The following is a 10,746-nucleotide window of genomic DNA, read 5'->3' as shown; positions in this document are numbered from 1 at the left end:
TTAACACAACAAAAACAAAAAAAGAAAAAATTAACTTTAACTGTTGAATTTTCACTTTAACTGTTACGTTAATACCCGGACAGCTAGTTACCAGTCAAACCCGCTATCAGCGCAATTCTCCGTGTTTGTACCATCAGTCAAATCAATTTTTCGCACTTCAAATTTCCAAGATTTTGTTCTAGAAGTCTTCTGATAATCACGTGGTCAACAGAGACTCAACACTGCACAAAAATCAGGTACGCCTAACTGTCTCCTACACAAACAGTCCCTAACTAGGTTTTTTTATTTTTTTCAGGAGAACGAGTTTTTGAGACCTCAAATGGATTTCATGGATCTACATACGTCTCAAAGTACCACCAGACAAATTTTCAAACTTCGATTCGCTCGGACGCACAGTCAACAGCTCAAACAGTCAACAGACGACCAGTTTGACCAAAAAGTCAACAGACAGTCAAAAATGCAATTTTTGGTCAACATCCATATTTTGTCAAAAGATTCATCATGTGATCAATGGTTGATCATAATTCATCAAGAAAAGTTCAGAAATCGACAAAACTCAAAATTGCAAAATTAGAGTTTTTTACCTAAAAGTCAACTGAACTTTGACCGACCATAACTCTCTCATAATTTATCAGAAAAATTCCAACCAAAGCTCATTCTCAAGGAAATTCAATTCTCTACAACTTTGATGTTGGGACCAAGGTCAAGAAATGCTTCCGCCTAAGAGATATAAGCCAAAACATTACGGGTCATTTTGAAAGTCAACAAAAAGCAGTTTTTTGTCAAAGCCCATATCATCAAAATAACTTCTCCAAATGCAAAAACGCTTCCAAAGTGGCTTGTAGAGGACATCTTGGGCTTTCCAAAAAGTTAAAGAACACTTTCATAGGATCAAAATTGAGGGAGATATGCCTTGATGAAGTTGACCTTTTTTGGAAAAATGCATGAAACAAGTAATGACCAAAATTTGATTTTTTTTCAAAAAGGCCAATTCTTTTGTGATTCAATCTTGATTCTCATATGTTTAAAGGGCATCCACGACCCATCCATGATTCATGACATTTTTATTTCATTTTAATTAAATTTTATTCATTTAAAGTTTAATTAAAGTGAGATAATTCAAAGATATTATCAAAGATGCTTATGGTTGCCAATCAAGACCAATTCAAGATGTTTAAATATATTATTGCAAGATTGAAGAGAATAATACTTGAGTGTTTTAACCATGGTTAAGAAATACACTCATTGAAAATATTCCATTATCATATTTTTTCCACAAAATCAATCATGACAATTTCCACTTGCAAGGCTTCCAAGATCAGACTCTTTGCCTATAAATAGAACTTCATTTTCTTCATTCAAGGGAGAGAAAAAAGAGGAGGAGGAACAAGAGAAGAATAACAACACACTCCAAAAGCATAGCATAAGTTTTATATTTTTCAAAAGTTTCAAGAAACTTGTAAAAATCAAGGCTCATTCAAATAGCCACTTTCAATCAATTTCAATCACTCTATTCCACTCTTGGAACATCATAGAGTAAGTACAATGTAATTTTTAATATGTAGTAGTGTTAGGAGTTCATGAATTAAAAACTCCATATTTATGCATATTTTCAATTTCTCAAAAAAAAATTTTTAATTTTAGTTTTAAGTTGATAAAATGTTTATTTAATTTTTAACATAAAAATATTTTATTTCTTTTCATAATTAATTTATTTTGCTTAATTAATTAGTAATTATGTAAATATTGCTTTTTTTTTAATTATTTTCAACCAATCAAAAAACTCCAAAAATATTTTCCTTTTAGATTTAGGTTTATATTTTTATAATCTAATTTTTGACATAAAAAAGAATATTTTTTGTTAAGTTTAATTATTTGTATAATTATTTGTTTAATTAGTTTGTTAATTAACTAAAAAATCAATTCCAAGAAAATCACAAAAAATATTAAGCTTAATTTGTTTTATATTTATATTTATTTATTATTTGATATTATTTCTTATCTTTTTCTTTGTCTTGAATTGGGATAAAAAAGATCAAACATGGAAGAGAATTGTATGCGGTTGATTTAAGACTTATGGAATTTTATCGTGTAGTCGCTATGATTTTATCAAGCTTCTGATAAAGTTCCATTGAATTTAAATCCGAGAACATCCTTCACTCACCATCAATCTTTATTACTAACTTTGATAACATACTTGACAAGTTTCAAGATGGTTATCTTTAACATCTAACAATTAACTTTAAATTCCGCATTTTATTATATTGTTCTTTATATTTCTTGCTTTATACTTTATTTTATTATTCATATTATTTATGTTTCTGTCATTTTTTCTTTGTCCATTTGGACATATTATTTATGTTTATGTTATTTTTTCTTTGTCCACTCGGACATATTATTTATATTTCTGTTATTTTTTCTTTGTCCACTTGGACATATTATTTATATTTCTGTCATTTTTTCTTTGTCCATTTGGACATATTATTTATGTTTATGTTATTTTTTCTTTGTCCACTTGGACATATTATTTATATTTCTGTTATTTTTTCTTTGTCCACTTGGACATATTATTTATATTTCTGTCATTTTTTCTTTGTCCATTTGGACATATTATTTATATTTCTGCTATTTTTTCTTTGTCCATTTGGACATATTATTTATATTTCTACTATTTTTTCTTTGTCCATTTGGACATATTATTTATGTTTCCGCTATTTTCTCTTTGTCCATTTGGACATATTATTTATGTTTCCGCTATTTTCTCTTTGTCCATTTGGACATATTATTTATGTTTCCGCTATTTTTTCTTTGTCCATTTGGACATATTATTTATGTTTCTGTTATTTTTTCTTTGTCCATTTGGACATATTATTTATGTTTATGCTATTTTTTCTTTGTCCATTTGAACATATTATTTATGCTTCTGTTATTTTCTCTTTGTCCATTTGGACGTATTATTTATGTTTATGCTATTTTTTCTTTGTCCAATTGGACGTATTATTTATGTTTCTGTTATTTTCTCTTTGTCCATTTGGACATATTATTTATGTTTCTGCTATTTTCTATTTGTCTATTTTGCTAACATACAGGAAAGATCTTATAAATTAAGAGTAAGTAACTCCTAATTGCTTGCTCAAACACTTCCATTTTCAAACAACGAATTTTCAAAACTTCTCATCTATTTTCAAAACTTTCATCTGGTATTTGAAGGGCATTATTCCCGGTGAAACTCTTCAGAGACCTATGTGACCTATTGTCCATCTTCACTTCTTCTATTTTCAAATCAACAAAGCATTTAAAAAAGTGAGCTAAGCAATTAAGAGCCCATGGATAACCATGGATACAAAGGGTGCTTAAAACCTTCCCTTTGTATAACCAACCCCCCGAACCCAAAATCTGTCAAAAGGTCTTTCCTGTTCTTTTATGCCTTTCCTTTTTTGGATAAAATAAAAGTCGGTGGCGACTCTTGCAAAAAAATAATAATAATAAAAAATAAAAAATATAAAAAGAGCAAGGAGTCAGTTCGCCTCAAAAAACCGAGTTTACAGAACTGGCGACTCTGCTGGGGACTTGAAATTTTTTTTAGAGGGGTTACCTTATAGTTTTTGATCACTTTAATATCTGCTTATACTTGGTTATTTTGTACATACTTGTTATTTCATGCTATTCTTGATATATGTGTGGTTCCATCACTTGAGATACATTATGGACAAATCCTAACCCGGATTAAGTACACATAAGAATTAGGTGGAGGGTATAGTCATGTACAGGCGTACGTGAGAATCCTTCCGCTCAGTGGAGGTTCCTTGTTGGTAATATATGTTTAGCATGTTTCGTAGCTAAGACATTATTGCTTTCATTGAACTGTAGAAGCTGAGTTGGCTGTAGAACCCATAACCCATCCTGGCCTTATTAGGTTGTGGCGCAGAAACTATTCAGGTGAAGACTTGGATTAGTTGTCATGCGGAGAGCCACACTCAGACGAGTTTTTCTTGAGAATATTATTGGCTCACAAGTTCAGTTGTGCAAGCCGGTAATATCCGAAAGAAGAATGTGGACTCTGACGTATCAGTAGAACATGTTGTGCAGGTGATTAACCCCTAGTACTATCCCATGTTTGGTTCTTTGACCTCATGCTCGTGACGTTGAACTTTGGAACCTACCTTATGTGCACCATGTTTGTGTTACCATTTCTGTATATGTGGCATTCATGCATTCATACATTCATAAAAATCTTTTCCTTTGATTTCCAATGAACTCAGAGGTCTTTTTTGTAAACATCGTAAGTTTCATCAAACTCAATGGATCTTGGGTGTTGATAGGGTGAAAACTCTAATCCACCAAAATGGATGATTGATTTTGATGATAACTTGATCAATGCTTTAATCCAATGCTTGAATGTTTGCAAATTAATATCTTAAGTTCTTTGAAACTAAATAAAAAATAAAAACAACAATTGCATCATTTGCATACATACATCCAGGTTATCCATGAAACTTATCCTTGTCTGTCTCCATCTTCAAAGTTATCTGTCTACCATCGAGCTGATTCTTCCTCCTCGAAATCCTCTTCCATAAGGTTTTAGGTCTGATCTTCATTGTCCTTTCCATCAAGGGGCAGCAGGCCATGATTTAGAAAGATGTTTCCCTACTGTTTGCATTTCCTCAGTTATATTGTTTGCTTTTAAACTTTTTTCATTCCAGAATGTTAATTTTAATGAAATGAGCATCGTATTTTTGAATTCATTTTCATCTACTATGTCTATGTTTATGCTTCTTTTACAAAAAAAAAAAATCTATTTTGCTTTCTCTATCAAACTTGTGTTTTATGCAAAGATTGGAGGGAGGATGATGACAACGAAATACCCAGGTTGTTGAACTGTATGCTTTCAAATAAAACTTTGCTGACGATGTACAGGCATTGTTTCAATTCCCAAACACTGGAGAAATAAGGAAGTTAATCCCTCGTCAACCCCTTTGAGCCTAGAAGTTGGTGTTTCTTTCTGTACGAAATAACCCACATTTTAACCCGGGGCAGGGTAGTTCCCAGTTAATTTGGTTGTGCATTCTATTTTAAGAGAATCATTCAATACGCCTTTCAACAAGTGTTTCAATCACAAGCTTTCCTCCGCATACATCAAAGAAGTGCTGGAGATGCCAATCAAAAGCTGGTAATGGTTCATTATAATCATTAAGCAGAATAGTCACTATCTTTCAAAAAAAGTATCAAAAAAAGAAAATCGACGAAAAGCCTGCTAAGTCAAAATCAAAAATGACTTAGGCAAAAATTAAGGCATCCCGCTGACTGTAAGTTCAAAATAAACAGCTCAGGCAAAAGTTAGGGATATCAAAAAGAAAAATAGAGATAAGTCAATAAATTCTTGAACCACAAAATGTTGTGACTATCAAAAGGAAGAAGTGACTGGCATCTCCAAGTTTTCTTGGCTTGTGAACTTTCATCATTACAACAGGTAAAATTCCAGAAGTCTCTTGGTACCTGAATGCATATTTTGAATTAACTGGGTTTAGGAATGAAGATCATCACGGAGATGGGGTGGGTTACAAAAATTTTGAGCCTTATACCTTTTATTTTTTTAAACCGTGAACCTGACCACGTTACAACCTTCAAAAGCCCTAATTGAAGCAAGGTTTATTTTGAAAGCATACTACAACAAGGTTGCGTAAGCTGACTCCCAAGAGATTTACCAATCATTTATGTTGATACCATATCTTTGCTTTATCTTTCACGTTGATTGTCTTAACCTTTATGTTTTAACCAGTGATTCCATTTTCTTTACAAAGTGATTTTGATTTCAAAAATATGTTTTGAGCATTGCATTAAAATTACCATTCTTGAATGAACACTTTATTTGAAAGTAAGTACTTATCTTTCGGGAAGTTCAAACAGTCGAGAAACTTGATCAGTGATCCTATCAGGGGCACGTTCCTTCAAGATCCTGTTGTTCAGATGTTTAATCAAGATTTGTTGATCAGAATATCCTCTTCAAGATGTATACTATGGCAAGTCTTCCCAACATTCATTTCAAGAGTTGAATCTGTGATTAATTCATCCCCAACATAGTTCAATTGAAGCCATGATCAGTTAACTTGCAACAATTATTCAATCAGGGGCAATCTTCTTCAGCAATCCCCAAGCACAGTTTATCAGTCCTTCTCAAAGGATCATTTGTTTGATACAATTATCAGTGTGACCAGAAGTTTGTTCAAGCATCTTCTTTCCAAGCGGATTTTTTAGAATTCCCGTGTTGAGGAATCAAAGCTCCAATCTTACCTCACAAAAGAGTCAATTCCAGTCGTCATGAATAACTACATTGCATTGAGCATTCATCATGCATAGATAACTTTAACATCATGCATAAAAACAAAATCATGCTCATTTACATTCTTCTAAGGTCCTGTTGTTGTCAACATCTTACCTTGAGATCAAAGTCCAACTTACTTGGCACCTACCCAAACAAATTTATCCTTTTGATTCGTTTTGTCTGTATCTATCTGATATTCTTCATGATATGTCTTGTTTGTTCTGACAATTTTTCAGAACTTTGTCACCTTTTATTCAAAGCTTCTATGGATGTCCCAATTCCCAATAAAGTGTTATTACCTCATTCAATGTCACTCTTGAATGTCTCTGAGTTCAATCATGTTTTATCTTGATTGTCGTTTGATGCTGCTTCATTCATGGTGTATCTTGAAACGCTTTTGATATTTTCTTCTTAAAGTTCAAATCATGTTTTACCTTGATTGACCTTGGTGTTCTCTAATCATGTTTTACCTTGATTGTCACTTGGTATTCTCTAATCATGTTTTACCTTGATTGTCATTTGGTATTTTTCAATCATGTTTTACCTTGATTGTCATTTGATGTTATCCAATCATGTTTTACCTTGATTATCCCTTAATGACATCCAATCATGTTTTACCTTGATGGATCTGTGACGATTATCTAATCATGTTTTACCTTGATTGTCCGTTGATGATTATCCAATCATGTTTTACCTTGATTATCCTTAATGACATCCAATCATGTTTTACCTTGATGGACCTGTGATCATGTTTTACCTTGATTGTCCGTTGATGATTATCCAATCATGTTTTACCTTGATTGTCCGTTGATGATTACCCAATCATGTTTTACCTTGATTGTCATTCGATGTTGCCCAATCATGTTTTACCTTGATTGTCATTTGATGTTGTCCAATCATGTTTTACCTTGATATTCATTTTATGTAGCCACATTCATGTATGCCTCAGATATTCTCTTCTCAAAGTTCAATCATGTTTTATCTTGAAAGCTTTTGTCAACTGTTTCTTTCTTGTGTGAAGTCTGATTCTATTCCTAGATGACGTATACCTTTTCCCTAGCGGAGTCTGTTTACTTCTCCCCATTAGTGTCCTGTTTCCATCTCGTAGAAATCATGTGAATTCTGAAGGATAGAAAAACACTTAGAAAGGGGGGGATTGAATAAGTGTGACTTAAAATCTTGAGCGATAAAAATAAAATGCACAATTATTTTTATCCTGGTTCGCTGTTAACGAAGCTACTCCAGTCCACCCCCGCAGAGATGATTTACCTCAACTGAGGATTTAATCCACTAATCGCACGGATTACAATGGTTTTCCACTTAGCCGCAACTAAGTCTTCCAGAGTCTTCTGATCACAACCTGATCACTCCAGGAACAACTGCTTAGTTCACTCCTAAGACTTTTCTAGAGTCTACTGATCAACACGATCACTCTAGGCTTAGTTCACTCCTAAGACTTTCTGCTCAGCCAACTGCCAAGACTTCCTGCTCAGCCAACGGCCAAGACTTCCTGCTCAGCTAACTGCTAAGACTTCCTAGAGTATACTGATCAACTGATCACTCTAGTTCCTTACAACTTAATGTAATCAATTCAAGAGTTTACAAATGCTTCTTAAAAGCGATAATCACAACTGTGATATTTCTCTTACAATTTAAGCTTAATCTCACTAAGATATTACAACAGCAATGTAGTGAGCTTTGATGAAGATGAAGATTCTGAGTTTTGATTTGAACAGCGTTTCAGCAAGTTAATTTGAATTGTATTGGTGCGAAATCGTTAACCTTGCTTCTCATCAGAACTTCATATTTATAGGCGTTGAGAAGATGACCGTTGAATGCATTTAATGCTTTGCGTGTTCCGTACAGCTTTGCATTTAATGTTATACGCTTTTGTCAACTACCTCGAGCCTTGTTCACGCTGTGTCTACTGACGTAGCCTTTAGTAGCTTTAACGTTCCTTTTGTCAGTCAGCGTAGTCTGCCACGTGTACTTCCTTCTGATCTGATGTTTGTGAATACGACGTTTGAATATCATCAGAGTCAAACAGCTTGGTGCACAGCATCTTCTGATCTTCTGACCTTGAAGTGCTTCTGAGCGTGATACCATCTTCTGATCTTCAGTGCTTCTGATCTCATGTTCTTCTGATGCTTCCATAGACCCATGTTCTGATTCTGCTTCGACCATCTTCTGATGTCTTGCCAGACCATGTTCTGATGTTGCATGCTGAACCATTTGAGACACATCTTCTGAGCGCTGAATCATGCGTACTCTTTATATATATTTCCTGAAAGGGAAATTGCATTGGATTAGAGTACCATATTATCTTAAGCAAAATTCATATTATTGTTATCATCAAAACTAAGATAATTGATAAGAACAAATCTTGTTCTAACAATCTCCCCCTTTTTGATGATGACAAAAACATATATAAATGATATGAATTTGCGATCAGAAAGAGTAGACGGCAAAAGACAAATTACACAGCTATAGCATAAGCATATGAATATGTCTCCCCCTGAGATTAACAATCTCCCCCTGAGATAAATAATCTCCCCCTGAAATAAATACTCGAAGAACTTTAATAAAAGACTTCCCTGATTATTTCGGTAGAGACGATCATATGAGCTTCTGTCTTCAGAGAATCCATAGCTTCTGACTTCTGCTTCCATTGGACAGCTTCAGAACTTGAATTTCTTTGATCTTCAGAACATTCACAGCTTCTGACTTCTGCTTCCATTCAGGACAGCTTCAGAACTTGAATTTCTGGATCTTTTAGAACATTCACAGCTTCTGACTTCTGCTTCCATTCAGGACAGCTTCAGAACTTGAATTTCTGGATCTTTTAGAACATTCACATCTTCTGATTTCTGCTTCCCTCGGATAGCTTCAGAACTTTGAATGTCTACTAACATCACTTCATGCTAGATTTGTATCAGAACATTGTTGAATGTACCAGAGCATCATCTGAGCATCTCTACATCCTGAAATGTTACAGAACAAAAACTAAACGACAAAAGTCAGCATGAACGAGTTAGAACATAAAATGTATATTCAAATACATGATATGTATCAGAGCCAAATGTATCAGAGCATTTTAGGCTAAAAACATGTATCAGAGCAAATAATGTATCAGAGCCATAACATTATGTGTATCAGGGCAAATAGAATTTTGTCAGAACAGGATAGACAATGATATTCAAATTCTATTATCAGTGCTTCTGATTCATTCTTCTTTCTTGCTTCTGATCTCTGAAGCTTGACAGCACTCAGCTTGCTTCAGTTTCAATGGTTTTGCTTCTAGTGTTTGCTTTGAAGATTCACTTCACTTCTTTGTACCTGCAAAACACTTAAACCATATAGAACTTGCAGTTCTTGTTAGTGAATGTGTGGGAGCCTTTACCCAGCAACTGATAGATTTAATCACATCATTTATCATTTATCTTTCTCCCCCTTTTTTGTCATAACATCAAAAAGTATATATAAAAAGATTCAGATGTATAAGACAGAACACATGGAGGAAGAAGATGATTTCATTAAGGTTCAACCAATGGGTACAGAAGTACAAGATGAAAAAATCAGATGCACAGAAACAAAACAGATGCAAAGAAAAGAAAGAAACAACATAGACTCAATCTAAGATGGCCCTAGTCTTGACAAGATCTTGGCCAGCATCTGTTTGACATCATTGTTGTGTTCTTCTTGCCTCTCAATGAAAGCATCATACTTCTCATTGAGTGAACTTTGATCATCCTGTCTCCTCTGAATCGCTTCTAGAGTCCTTGCAAGACGAGAAGGTTCATCAAGAGAAGTTTCACCGCTTTCAACCACAGGAATGACACGTTGATCTGCAGCTTCCATAGAAGTATCATTTGCTGGGATATCCTCAACAGGGTCTGATTTAGCAACAAGATCTTCAGCATCTGCTTCTTGCATAGAAGCATCTCCATACTCTGCAGCAGGAATTTCAGAGTCTCCATTCTCTAGAGCCTGAAGAATGGCAGCTAAATTCCTTGGAGCAGAGGGACCTTCCACTTCTGGTGGGTCAACAACTTCTGGAATGACCAAGCTAGGGTCTTTCTTAGAAGGGTTTTCCCTCAGAAAGTCAAATAAGGTCATGAAGTCTCCAAGCAGAACAGGATACTCAGGAATCCAGATAACCATGTCCCTGCATGGGTTTGCTTCCATTTCAGCAGCCAGTCTCAATACTTCCAATTCATCCACAAAGGGCTTCTCTTCCAAAAGATATCTTCCTTTGAGGCGAGCAAACCAGAAGTCTTCATAATTCCTCAGAATTCCACGAGGCCTTGGAGCAGCAGCTACACAGGCTTCTTGAAGTTCTAAAAACAGAGCATCTGATTTTCTGCGAAAGATCCTCCAGAAGTTCCGCATAGCAACATCATTCAATCCAGAACTTTCAGCAATTC

Source organism: Vicia villosa, linkage group LG1 (assembly GCF_029867415.1).
Source record: "Vicia villosa cultivar HV-30 ecotype Madison, WI linkage group LG1, Vvil1.0, whole genome shotgun sequence".
NCBI classification, from domain to species: domain Eukaryota; kingdom Viridiplantae; phylum Streptophyta; class Magnoliopsida; order Fabales; family Fabaceae; genus Vicia; species Vicia villosa.
This window is presented reverse-complemented; position numbering follows the sequence as displayed.